The 14,776-nt window shown below is 35.1% G+C and overlaps 1 pseudogene; it reads right to left on the bottom strand.

Annotated features, from left to right (window-relative positions):
* Positions 1 to 5,899: 5,899 nt before the first annotated feature.
* On the bottom strand, positions 5,900 to 6,506 carry LOC141496532 (sorting nexin-11 pseudogene; annotated as a pseudogene).
* Between the last annotated feature and the right edge of the window lie 8,270 nt (positions 6,507 to 14,776).

Below are 14,776 nucleotides of genomic sequence, written 5' to 3' on the forward strand. Positions count from 1 at the left end.
ATTGTAATAAAATGAAGACACTGAATCACTTTCAGTTGCTACTCTATTTTTTTCCTTTTAAGTCAACAAGGCCTATACAAGGGCATTCCAAAACTCTTAGCATGTTTTAAAATTATCAAAAAAAAGCTTATTTATATTATAGTAACAATATTTTATAGTGTAGTAGTTAAAATAGTTATTATATCTTAAAACAGCATTAAATCTTTTTGAGGGTACCTTGCATATATGCTGTACAACCTTCTCCTTTCCCATATTCTTTATATCATGATTCCAGATCAATCCAGGAAGGCTCCTTTAGAGTATGTATTGCTTCATTATTTATGATTACATACTCATTGATGCATAGTGAATGTTTCATAAATTTTTATTGTTTGACTGGTACTACAAATGCTTTTGAAAAATTTTTCATTATTTTTGAGAAATGTGCATATCCATTAACCACTTATCATTGAAGAATTGAACTATTCTTAAATATTTTATTTTTCCTTACATATCTTGTATATTAGATCATTATCAGAGAAATATCTTGTGAATATTTCTATTGTTTAGCAACAACTTCCCTTCTTATCTTAATTGCATTGATTTTGTTTATGTTAAAGGCTTTCAACTTCATGTAATCAACATTTCCATTTCATTTTTGGGGATCAAAAGATGGTTTGGTTTGAAACTGGTTTCCTGTTTTATTATTGACAAAGTTAAGTAATGTTCCTTTCTTCTAATATTTATGATGGGGTCTTTAATATTCAGGTTGCATATGCATTTTGATCTCATAGAGATATAGAGTATGAAAATTGAGTTAAATCAAATTTCTGAAAAACAAAACTTCATAATATTAACAGCTGTTCTTATCAAAAGTTAGAAGGAGTGATTCTCATTTCACTAGCCTCTCCAAGATTCATTAAACACTGAGTTATTTAGATCAATAGTCTTTAATTCTCCTTTATTATCAAATTAAGTAAAATATGTGAAGCCCTCAAAATTTTTTATGGCTATGCAAATATTAGCTATTATCTCTTAAATAATTTGTTTTAACAATTATTTTTCTATTTTAACAAATACTTGATAAGTCAGGCAATTGCTCTTTTGAAGCTAAAACTGCTATTCTTCATTTATTTCTACTGCATTTTAAAAATCATTTCCCTTGAGATTTTAGAACTTTTGTTTCTCCAAATGCTTGTCATTATTATTGGTTGATTCTATAAAGTAAGCTGTTTAGTAATTTACTTGGCAAAGTATTAAATCTCTGAGCTAATTTAAATATCAGTTTTTTAATTATGTTGATGAGGTCATGAATAATGAATATCATACTAATTATTGTTTCATTCATTTACTAATGCATTCAGGAATTCAGTTGACATTTTATTTTCTTATGTATTTATTTAAATATTGGGAAGTCATATATATATATATATATATATATATATATATATATGGAAAGAAGGTTGTAGGGAAGAAAAGACTGAATATAAATGAGAAAGGAAGTAAGACTATTTCAGAGGCATCATGGAGGATACAACATGGAATGGGATCAAGACTATAGTCTAAGAATTTTAATGAGTAAGCAATCCCAATTGTTAATAATAAGAAGAAAAATAGAAGAGTCTAGATTATGAATTTAGAAGTTTTCAGTCATGGAGGAATAGTAATTTATAAAGTTTGCCACATATTGTTTTAATCTCTTTATTGAACTGGAATAAGTGTTACATGCTTTAAGTGGGGTTAGGTGTAGAGCAAGGGTAACTTGGGGAAAGAAGAAAAATGGTTTAGAACAGACACTAGATGAATGAGATAGAAAGTCCATCAAGAGTAGGGTAGAAGCATTACTGACAGTAGCAATTGATTCAATTTAGTTTATGTAACAGAAATTTGGGGTAAATAATATTATCTAGTCTTAGTCAATTTTCCCAGCTATGATAAGCACACTAGAAGCAAAAAAGAAAAATTTTAAATGGTAACTATTATCTAGGACCTAAATAGGACCCATTATAATTTTCAAGTGGGAAAAAAAATCCCTAAATTTTTCTTTCAATTTAATATGACATAGTTAATTTTAGCAAATACATTGATATTTAGATCACTGTCTCTATTCTGTTCTTATTAAAGGTCTACAAATTATGAATCCTCTTCTCATATATAAGTTATTTTAAGTCTTTCTTTATGTTTCTTCATTTTTTTTTTTGTATTAACACAAAGCCTAAGATTTGGAAAGACTCTTACTGTTCACTATGGATTTAAAAAAATGAATGTCTTCTATAATAAATCAGGAAAGTTGTCATCTAACTTTTGCTTGAAGACCTCTAATAGGGGAAATCCAGTACCTGACAAACTTTTACATGGATAAACGTTTTTATGTTTTCTTGTAACTTGTCATCATTCTTACTAGGTTTCCATCATATGACAAGTCTATTCCATCTTAACCACTTACACAGTTAAGTGGCACAATGTATAAGGCAAACAATAAGACCTAATTTAAATCCGATTTTATTTACCTGCAGTGTCATCCCAGGCAAGTCAGCCTCAGTTACCTCAACTGTAAAATGAGAAAGTATCACCTAATTCATAGGATTATGGTGATGATGATATAAGATATTAGTAAAACATTTAGCACAATGCCTGAGACAATGTAGGTAGTTAAGTAAGGCTTAGCTTCTCCCTCCCTTTAACATGAAAATCTTTCAGACACTTGAAGACTACAGTTTACCAAGGCATCTTCCAGGCTAAACTACCTGAGTTCTGGGAATTTATGCAATAAAGCAGGGCCCTTCACTATCTACTGCCTGCTATCCATCTTCTCAATGTCCTTATTCAAATATGACACTCAGATCTATGCAATACTTTACGGGTTTGACCAGGTTGAGGTACTGCCAAGACTAGCTCTATGCTAGTCCTGGAAACTGCTTCTTTCAAAGAAGTCATGTCATGACTTTTACCTTAATAAAGAATTAAACTAACATGTATTAACACCCAGAATTTGTTCTAATAGGGGACAAAGAGAATTAGGCTGACATGTGTTTGCCTCCAGAGTTTGTTCTTAAAGAAAAAACAAACTGAATTATGTTACCATATGAATTTATTAGATTCTCTAAGCTTGTTCTGCATGCATGAGGACTGGCTAGAAAAACAAACTCAAAAAGGGGTTGGGGGGGTCATATTTATTTAATTGTACTATCAAAAACTTCTGAGTTTGTCCATCAAGGAAGTGACCCTCAGTTGAGGATTTGCTTTATGTCATACTCACTAGAAGCTGACAGTTCACTAAGCAGAAATTTCAAATCCTTAGCAGAAAAGGAGATCCTCTTTCCAACTCAGTTAATAAGGGACAAAAAGAATTAGGCTGACATGTGTTTGCCTCCAGAGTTTTGTCTCAATGAAGAAAAAATTTCATTAGTTCACATTGGGTTTACAAATCCTTTCCAGACAATCCTTTGTCTAGACTTCTCTTCCCAATCTTATAATCACTATAATTATTTTTGAACTCAAATGTAAAATGTTATTGTTGAACCACTAACTTTCATCCTTCTTTAATTTTAACCTTTGTACTAACCCAGAAAGGTAATTTTGAATCCTATATTTTTTCTTCTAAAATATTATTTATCCTTTCCAGTTTCATGTCATTTGCCAATTTTGGATACCGGTCAATTCTTGATTTAAAAAAAAAGGTGCATGCAACCATGCACACATTTATGGATTTTTTTGTTTATTAGTGTTTATTACTATAAAATTTTTGAAAAAAACCTCTTTGACAGATGATGAAATTTAGATCCAGATGATTTAAGTGACATCTTAGGGCAGAAAGGTAATAAATGGAACAATCAGAATCAGAAATAAATTTCTCTGTGAATCCAAATCCTGTGAACTCTGTCTTAAGGATTATTATTATTTTCTTTAGAATTGCCTTGCATTCTGTATTTTTTTTAACATAGTGCTATAGAATTTTAGGACCAAATCTTAATTATAGATTCACAGATTCTTAGAATTTGATAAGACCTAAGAGACCATCTAAGGCAGCTTGTACCTGAAAACAAGCCTGTGATACAGCCAAGACAATTCCATCTCTTCTTATTTCTAGTGTGCCATGCTGTCTATCACACTATCACACTTCACTAATTTCCAACCTATTTTGTCCATTACAAATTTATATTCTTATCCATTCTCTTTTGGATCTTCACTGATTTTTAACAATCTATAGTCTTTTCTGAATGACCTATTATAGTACAAACAGTATGTTATTTTCTTTTTTGGTCATTTGCAGTTTTATTGATGTATTTTGTTTTTACATTATCTACATATAGGTATTATATGTATGTATTTATGTATTATGCAGTTTATTCCCACTTGGAAAGAAATCATCTGAAAGTGAATAAAACATTTCATATAAATAATGCTTCACTTCTCTTTTCTATTTTATTTTTTAAATACTTGAATTTTATTTCAGGCCAGAACTACATGCTATGACAATTGCACAGTGTCCACAGTGGATAGTAACAAAGCTCATAGAAAAGTGGTGATGACCACAGGAGGGGAAGAAGAAAAGAACAAAAATACACACAGGGCCATTGGAAGAACCAATGCTGAACATAGGAGTAAAACACCCACCCTCACCCCGCAAAAGCCTGAGATCTCAGAGGAGATGCAGTAGTAGATGAGAATACCTCATTGTCTAAGCCTTAGACTCTAAGGCATCCTATTTCTTTTCCCTAGAACCCTTTGCTTATAGGAGGGGAAAAAAAGCTCTCATCAACAAACATAGTTCCCTGGCCTTGGAGAATCGAATAGGTTATCTTTCAGTAATATAAGGAGAGACTATGCAGCAAGAAAAACATTGTAAAATATGGGGAATATGATGTGCAATGAAGTCAGTGGGGTAAAATCACACTGAAGTGGAAACTTCAGCCCAAGACTGCCACCCCCAAACTAACGCATCAGCTCCTGGCACAGTAGTACTTTGCTGCCTTTCTAGCTAAAATCAATCCCCATCTTTTGTACAGGGCCACCAGGTTGTTACTGCTGCCTTCACCTGCCCTTGAGCACAAGACTTTATCAAAATCTCCATCTGCAAAGGGGACTGTTGTTACCCCAGCTACAGAGAAGACAGTCTCAGGCCTGAAGAAAGAGCAGGAAGATCAAGGGATCTGGAAGAGAACTATCCAGATTATAGGAAAATGGAGATAGGGAGAAGGCCAACTTCCCATATCCAAAAAAACAGGACAACACCCTAAACACAAAACTACTTCTAAAGCCAGGGAAGGCATCTTAGAGTGACCACTGGGACAATGCAGGAAGCAGATAGCACCTTCTTACCTCCAGGCCCCTAACCACACCCAGATCCCTATTATAAACTATTTAAAAATAGGAGTTTGGGGGCAACTAGGTAGTGCAGTGGATAAAGCACGGGCCCTGGAGTCAGGAGTACCTGGGTTCCAATCCAGTCTCAGACACGTAATAATTACCTAGCTGTGTGGCCTTGGGCAAGCCACTCAACCCCATTTGCCTTGCAAAAACCTAAAATAAAAGATATCAGGGAATAAAACTTTATGGATAAAACTAACTTTTGCTTGTTTCAATTTTGACCTAAGAACATTACGTTCAACAATGTTTGTCTTTCATTCTCAAAGACCATGACATCAGAGAGGTGATGCCAGGATAAGGACATGAATTAATTTGAGTGAGGGGGCTACTATGCTGAGTCACCAGTCTCACTTTCTTCTCTAGAACCATCTGGTCCAATGACCAGATATGAATCTGGAAGACTGGAGATGACCCTGGATGTGAAGTAAGAGACTTGCCCAAGATCACACAGTTAGTAAGTGGCAAGTGTCTGAGGCTGATTTGAAGTCCCATTCTCCTAACTCTAAGGTCTATCCACTAAATCTAACTGCCCAGTATCAACCATAGGAACCTATACTATAAAGTGATCATTTCCTTCATTCTGGAGAGATGATGCAGAGGCTTGACCACCAGGTGTTCCAATAAAACGGCAACTCTTATGTTGGTCTCCCATTGCCAGATAAAGTGAGCTCATGCTCTCTTCCTGGACCAGTCACAGTTAGATATGGCATAGTAGAGAATAGCATCAGCTACTGTGATGGGACTTTGACCTTGAACTTCAGTCTCTGGTATGGAAGGCTGACTCTGAAGGAAGAAGTATAAATGGTTTTCTAGACAGGAGACCCTTCTCCAAGAAGTTGTTGTAGACCTTTTTGCAGTTTCTCAGTAAATTCATTCAAGTTGCCAAAGAAAGTGAATTTTCCAGGGATTTCAGGTTCAGGCACTAATTTCTGTGGAGCTGCTTTCTCAGTCAAAAATAACAGGAAACATGCACAAGATGTCTTGTCAGTGAAGGACATGCTTTTGGTATGGAGGAGCATCTTGTAGTCTACATAATTCCAGGAATCTTCATTCTGTACTCAAGGATCCTGGACCCATAGAGTAAGCAATTCCTCCTGTTCTTGATTCTTGATTCTCAGTATGCTATAGAAAGATCCCATCAGAGGGGACTACCTCAAATGTATACATACAAATTAGCCTTGGGAAAATTCTTTCTTCTTTGTTAATACCTTTGACAATTCACCAGGACTATTGATCTTTCTTATTTTTTTAGTTTTTGCAAGGCAAATGGGATTAAGTGGCTTGCCCAAGGCCACACAGCTAGGTAATGATTAAGGGTCTGAGACCTGATTCAGGTACTCCTGACCCCAGGGCCAGGGCTTTATCCACTGTGCCACCTAGCCGCCCCATTTTCTTTATCAGGTGTACCCTAAATTATACATGTGAGATAATACAGTCTTCCAATGACCCATGTGAAGACACAGAACGTACCCCTTGCTGGCAGCCCCACTGTTCAGTGAGATAGCGAGCATTCTAGTTTCTTCTTCCAGAGCACAACACCCCAGAGAATGACAGGATTTTTTTATTTTTTAAATTAACAGAAATCTATACTCCATACTCTTCTGTAAGGGATTGCATGCTTCATCACTAATTCTCTGAAATTCTGAATAGTCATAGTATTGATGCCAATTCTTACTACATTCAAAGCCTTAGTGTTATTGTCATATAAATTGTTTTTTAAATTTATTTATTTCATCACACATTTCATATACACATATTTCCAAGTTACAAAATTTACCTCCATCCTCCCTTCCTACACCCCCTCCCTTCATCAGTGAAGAGTCAGGTTAGTATTTTACATTCATTGTTTGTTCAACATGTTTTCAAATTAGTAATTTTTGGCATGAGGAATTAGGATTAAGGGAAAGAGATAAGTAAGAGATATTTTTATATAGTGTTCATCAGATTCAGAAGGACTGGTTTTTTTTTTTTTCTGTGTTTTGTTTTCTTTTTCTTCCTCTGGTTAGGGATAATATAGTCCATAACCAGTGAAATACAGCTGTCCTAGTTCTCTGGATGGCTGAGAGGAGCTGCTTGCATCAAGGTTGTTCATCTCACAATGTTGATGTTAATGTGTATGTTGTTCTCTTGGTTCTACTCCCTTTGCTCAGCATCAGATGTCATAAGTCAATCCATGGTTCTCTAGAGTCTGACCCTTTATGATTTCTTATAGAACAATAGTATTCTATAGTATTCATGTACCAAAACTTGTTTAACCATTCTCCAATTGATGTGAATTTTTCTTCTATTTACATTTTTTCAATCTTCATCAATTTATAAAAGCTTTCAAAATTACTCTTGTTTTTATTATTATAGTATAAATTGCCTTCGCAATTCTGATCATTCCACTTCATATCATTCATATGTCTTTATGTATCTTTTCAAAGTCATCTATTTTCTCATTTCTTATCACATTTTTTTCATCATATTCATATACCACAACTTATTTAGTTATTCCTCAGTTGCTGGACAACTTTATTTTCCAGAGTTTCTCTCCTTTCCTTTTCTTTTGCCACCACAAAAAGATCTGCTATAAACATAACAGTATATGAACACTAATTTCCTCTTTTTTAAAAAAATTATTTTGAATAAAAGACTAGAGTGGTAGAAGTGGCTTAAAAACTATGCATTTTATATATATATGTATATATATAATTATATATATAATTTTCATATATAATTCTGATTATTTTCTAAAAATGATTATCATCTATTTTTGTATCTTTCCTGACCCCACCTTCATCATAAAATTACTATATCTTGTCAATGATACATTCACATTTTTCATATCACTGTTCTCCCCCCCCCATAAGGCTACCACTTAGAGCTAACCATAATATGCTATCAAAATGACAGTTCCCTAATTTAACACCTTGATCTAAGATCTATGCATTGATACAGTTGGCAAATTGGTATTCCTGGAGCAGAGTTATAATCATTCCAGTTCCCTACACAAGAAGCTTCAGTGGTTCCCTACTTCATTTTGGGGAAAAACAAAAACCCCTTTACAATTTAGCTTCAATTCATTTTTATAGACTTAATTTCATATTATCTCCCTTCACTTACCTTACATTCTAGTCAAATTGTCATATTTTCTGTTTCCCATAGGCATCATTGCAACTTATCAATCCATGTCTTCTCTTCTCTATTTCTGAAATTCTCTCTTCATCTCTTCCTGCCTGCTTAGTTCTTCCTGTTTCTATCTCTCTCTGTCTTTCTCTGATACTCTATGTCTGTCTCTCCCTCACTATTAAGAAAAATTCACATTAACCAGATATAATTTGAATTGCTGAATGGAGCATTTGTGGATTTTTAAAAATTTATTTGAGTCAAGTCTCAACTCAGATAAGTTTTCTGTAGGCACTTGTTCCATAGATTCAGTCTAGATTAGCTTTGATTTATTTAGGGGGGTTTGATATGCTTTTCAAAGAGTTTCTTTGTATTCTCTAAATTGAAATAAAGACAATAATAAATATGCTGAAGCTTTATGAAAAGCAGGAATCAAACCTTGAAATATACACTTAAAAAAATCATTCCTAACTAAATCTTTCATTGAATTTTTCAGTTTAAATTAAGATAGTATAAATCTTATAGTTGTAACTGGAACCTAATGCATAATAAAGAGTAGAATTATTAGGAAAGAAAATTGGTGGCATTTGCAAATTTGAGAATACCTTGCCTACTTAATGCTGTTGATATGCAGTTGCTTCATTGTGTTGTAGAGGTTAGCTTGGGTTCTGGTATATTGTTCCAGAGGACCACAAGTTATCAGAACTGCAATCAAGTATCAACCCAGTAATGAACTTATGGTCTTTGCCTAAGGACAATTCCAAGAAATTTCAGAGAGGCTCAGATCAGGTTAAGTATGGGGTGATGAAATTTTTGACCATAGTAACTCTCAAGGACTCTACTAAATTATACAGGGGTTGTGATCTGGGTTGGTTGAAGGAATATGTGCACAAATGAAATTACCAGTCCTTGATGTATTGAAGTGAAGAATTGGATTTGAAAATTATTTTCAAGACTGCCCTAAGGCTATATGGCATAATTCATTTGATGTTGGGTGTTTCAGTGTTGCAGCAGTGTGCAAGGACTGTTGAAATGGAATTTCCATGTTTTTATGTCAAGTACCTTCTCATTTTTGTGAAATGAATTATCAATGTGATTTCAGATTACACTATTTATTCATAAACAGCTAACTTTTAATGAAAAATCTAGAGATTGGTTTTCCCTTGTTGTAAATCTGACAGTGCTAAATTGCTTTGTAAAATCTGAAGATTTATCCAATTAGTTAACAAGTGCATTTAGAAGAGTTAAAAAGATTTATTGACTTTTACTGTTTGAGATATGCATGTACACTGTCATCAAAAATACCTATTTGTAGTTGCTCTAATCTTATGATCTATGTGTTTGCAGTGTAGGAGGAATACTGAGCTGCCAACAACAAATCATTTATAAAAGCTAAACATTTAATATTTATTTCCAGAAACAATTTCCTTCCATTGTATTGGTACAGAGAAATGAGAATCCTCACAATTCCAAGCCTTTAGAATGTAAAACAATTAAGTGAAATGACTTTAAAATGTTATGGATAAGAGGTAATGATGTCTAATTATATATAACCAGACATAATGATTATTTGAATATTATTTTTTAGAAATACTTATTTAGTAATATATTCAGTCATGTCAAGCAGAACTTACATGGATTTAGTTTGAATCAGCACTTTTAGTATCGCCATAAATGGCTCGTGAATACTTAGTCCAGAATGATTAAATTTTCTTTTATTAAGATATCTTAATAAATGGTACACCTCTCTCAATGGAAGAAGGGTGAGGAATCTCCAAAAATGTTAGGTTTTATATGAGTTTTCAAAGGCTTTGTTCCTGCCCCTTCATGCCAATCATTGTCTGGGGTCACAAATCTAATTGTTACATTCCTTCCCATCCATTTTCCCCTCAAGATGAGAAAGAACAGCTACCTTTTGGAGCATGTGCAAAGGAGAAGGATGCAGATCATAGGTTAACTCAGAGAACTCCATGGGGCAGACCTAATCTAAGTTTTTTTAATCAGGTGAGGCTAAGTCTTTTGTCTTAACTCATACACCTGCCTATAGGAAACAAAACAGGCAGATCTCAGTCTTTGTAATGTAAACCAACAATCTCCCTTTACATTCTAGTGGAACTCAAACACCCCCAACAGTATGAATATGCATTCTTGATACAAAGAGGGACAGACAGAATGAAAATGGATATTTTATGGGTTTGACTTCAAAGATCTTAAATAATCATGTTGTAAGCAAGGAAGGAGTATCAACAAATATTTTAAGATATGACATATAAAATGAGAAAAAGAAAATACACAGGAAACAAACAAAATGAAAATATTGAAGACCTGAAAAAAATAGACCCACAGAGAAAGGCCAAAGGAACTTGAACTGTTTATCCTGAAGAAAGAAAGGTTGTAGGGTAACTTAATAGATCCCTTTTAATATAAAAAGGTGATTATTGAATGTAGATGATAGTGAAAACAATTTCAATTTCAATTAAAAAAGAAAATAGATGAAATAGATTATTAATGCAAGGGAAAGTTTTAGTTCTTAGCAAAATAGAAAAAGATGGATTTTGTTATTAAAGTTTTTACACAACTTCCCTTTAATGGGCTTTGTTGCCATAAGAGTCCCAGGAGGAATTAAAAGAGAATTTTTAAAGGAATTTCCAACCCTTTATCAATAGTTGTCTAAGACAGGTGACTTTGATTGAGCCTTTGACTGAAGCAATTAAAAATGGAGACTTAATCTTAGCCTGAGGGCACTCAAGCTTTTATTTAGCAAGCCTTGGTTGTGCATAGTGATTCTTAGCCTTGGCTATGACTAAAAATACCCCAGCTCACCTTTAACAGACTTTTAAATGATTATATCTAGTAGACTTATGGGGGCAGTTAGCTGGTACCATGGATAGAATGTCAGGCCTAGAGTTAGGAATGTGTGGGATCAGAATTGTGTGTTACTGCATTGGTTCTCCTTAAGCAGAGTAATCAGAGGACCCACACCAGAGAACAACAAGGCGTTTATTTATTCTTCTAGAAAAGAGGGCACAACCTCCAAGACATGAGTTACAGCTCTAAGAGAAGTACAAAGTGCAAAACCTAAAGGCCCCTTTAATCCTAGTCCCTAATGCAGACCCAACCCTCTGGGCCTACTACAAATTTGCTAGATAGCTGGGCGCACAATCTTTCCATGAGCATCTAACCAATTGGGGCAAAGCATTTTCAAGCCCTTTTTGCAAAATAGTTCAGATTCACTTTTACCCTATCAAAGAAAGATAATTTGTTTTACCCTATCAGAGAGATAATTCTGTATCCTTGTATATATGGGGGTCAATCAGAACAGTGATGTATAATCTTTGTTATCACCTGACCTTGGGGAAGTGGAAACTTTGCAAGTCTTGCAAAAGGAAGAGTCATTGAAACCATAAGGGAGACCTCGCTCAGTTATAGGCCCACTTAGGAAGACTTGATACTAGTTCCAGTCTCAGACACATGCTATTGGTATAACATTGGGCAAGTCACTTAACTTTTTGGCCTCAGTTTACTCATCTGTAAAATAAGCTGGAGAAAGTAATGACAAGCCACTCCACTATCATTGCCTAAAAACTCTAAATGTGGTCATTAAAAGTCAGATATGACTGAAGCAACTGATGAACACACAAGAGCAAACCTGTGTCAAGATGCTTGTAGTTATCTCTGGAAAAGATAAAAATAGAACTGCAGAAATATAATATCTAGTAGAGGTGTTCACAAGGGACCAGTAATGACTGAACATACCATGTGGAACAAATCAATAGAGCACAACACTCAGAAGGGAACAGGTCCTACAAGAGTTACAAGACAATATCACCTGAAGACATCAGCGACTTGGCAATATTAGCAATATTTTCTATTCATACATCATGACCACATGCATTCTTTTTAGGCACCTAATAGACAAATTTTCAAGAATGTTTATTCTCCCCAATGATTAAATATTAATTTATGGGATAATGTTTCTCAAGTTTTCATTGCTATTTTTCTTGCTATGTTATTTCATTAAACAACTTTACATTGAACTTATTACATCATCTGTATGATTGATAAACCTAGAGTTTGTGTTCCTGAAGAGCAAGGACTCATGAATCCTCAGCATTTTTTCTGATTAGATGATAAACAGAGTACCTTGAATAACTTTGTATGGAATTCCTATGAGAGAAAGAGAGTGTCTCAAAACAGCTTTCTTAAAGGAAAGACTTTTCTGAGAGAGATAACAAAATCCTTACTTCTAAGAAGCATTGGAACAAGCATTGGATTTAAAGTCACAAAAGATCTGTGTGAATATTGCTTCTTCAATTTGTTCTTTGTATGGCCTGGGGTGGGGGGGTGAAGCCAAGATGGTGACACGAAAACAGCCTTTCCTAGGAGCTCTCTCCACAATATTTCAAAAACCTTAAAATTATGACTCAAACTGAATTTTCTAGAGAAAGATTCAGTGACACAATTCTCCAGCCCAAGGTAAGCTGGAAAATAGTGGAAAGGCTCTATTCCGCTTGGTAGGAGGGGTGTCAACAGCACTGGAACCAGAGGGAAGGAACCTCAGTCTTCTGGGAATAGCCACAGGGTGCCTAGGTCCCTGAGAACCCCAGCTCTTGGAAGCAGAAGCAGTTTCCTGACCTGCACAACAGGAAGCACCAAGTACAAATTGGAAGAACAACTGGAAGACCTCTGCCAGAGTAAGCAGGAAACGCAGGCCAGTGTGGCCCTCCTCAGCATAAACAGAAGCAGGCTGGTGGAGCTGCCCATCAGGGAGCCACCAGCAGCTGCTCCCTGAGTGTTCTGCCCATGAAAGCTAAGGGAGTGGAGAGAGACTGCCCAGGTCTGTCCTATATCCCTGGGACAGGATTCTTGTGCTTTCTCCATATACAGACCCTGGTCACAGTCTAGGACCCCATGTTACCATAGTAGAGCAGGGCCCCTCCTCACTGCTCCAGGGCAGAGGGGTATACTTGTGGTCTTTCACAGACCAGAGCCCAGACAGGAAAGCAGTCAGAGCCTCATATACTGAGTTCCTTATGGGGGGTGTCCCAATAATACTCAAAAGCTGAGGAAATACCCCAAACCAGACACAGACAGAAAAAAATGAGTAAATAGAAAAAAAGAAGGAACCTGACCAGATACAATTACTTTGGTCCCTTGGAAGACCAAAAAACACATTCTGAAGATGAGAAAGTCCAACCTTCTGCATCTAAAGACTCCAAGAAATATAGAAGTTTGGCTCAGGTTATGATAGAGCTCAAAACAGATTTTGAAATCAAGTAAAGGAGGTAGAGGAAAATTGGGAAAAGAAATGAGAAAGATTCAGGAATAACATGAAAACAAAGACAGCAGCTTAGTCAAAATTGCTGAAGAAAATAACATGTTAAAAACCAGTTTAGGTCAAATGGATAAAACAATCTACAAAGCTAATGAGAAGAATGCCTTAAAAAGCAGATTTGGCCAGGTGGAAAAGGAGATAAGAAAGATCTCTGAGGAAAACGAATCCTTCAAATGTAGAATGTAAAGGAAGTCAATGACTATGAGGAATCAAGAAACAATAATAAAATACCAAAAGAATGAAAAACTAGAAGAAAATGTGAAGTATCTCATTGAAAAAAACAACTGATCTAGAAAACAGATCCCAGAGAGACAATTTAAAAATTATTGGGCTACCTGAAAATCATGATCAGAAAAAAAAGAGCCTTGGCTTAATTTTTTAAAGAATTCCTACAGGAAAAAAAATGCCCTGATATCCTAGAAGCAGAGGGCAAAATAGAATTTGAGAGAATCCATTGCTCTCCTCAAGAAAGAGATCCCCCAAAACACAACACTCCCCCCAACCCAGAATATAATAGACAAGTTCCAGAACTCCCAAGTCAAAGAGAAAATATTACAAGCAGCTAGAAGGACCCAATTCAAATATCCTGGAGCTGCAGTCAGGATCACACAGGACTTAGCATCAACTACATTAAGCGTTCATAGGGTTTGGAATATAATATTGTGTAAGGCAAAAGAGCTTCGACTGCAACCAAGAAACAACTACATAGCAAAACTGAACATTCTCTTTCAGGGGAAAAGATGGACTTTCAATGAAATGGGAATTTCAAATGTTCCTGTTTAAACAACAAGAGCTGAACAGAAAGTTTGACCATCAAGTACAGGACACAGGTGAAGCACAGAGAAGGTGGACAAGAACAGTAAGTTATGAGGGAACTTATGATGATGAACTGTTTGTATTCCTACATGGAAAGAAGATTTTGATAATACTCATATGAACCTTCTCATTTATTACAACAGTTAGAAGGAGCATATATAGACAAGG

This window comes from Macrotis lagotis, chromosome 8 (assembly GCF_037893015.1).
Source record: "Macrotis lagotis isolate mMagLag1 chromosome 8, bilby.v1.9.chrom.fasta, whole genome shotgun sequence".
NCBI lineage: Eukaryota > Metazoa > Chordata > Mammalia > Peramelemorphia > Peramelidae > Macrotis > Macrotis lagotis.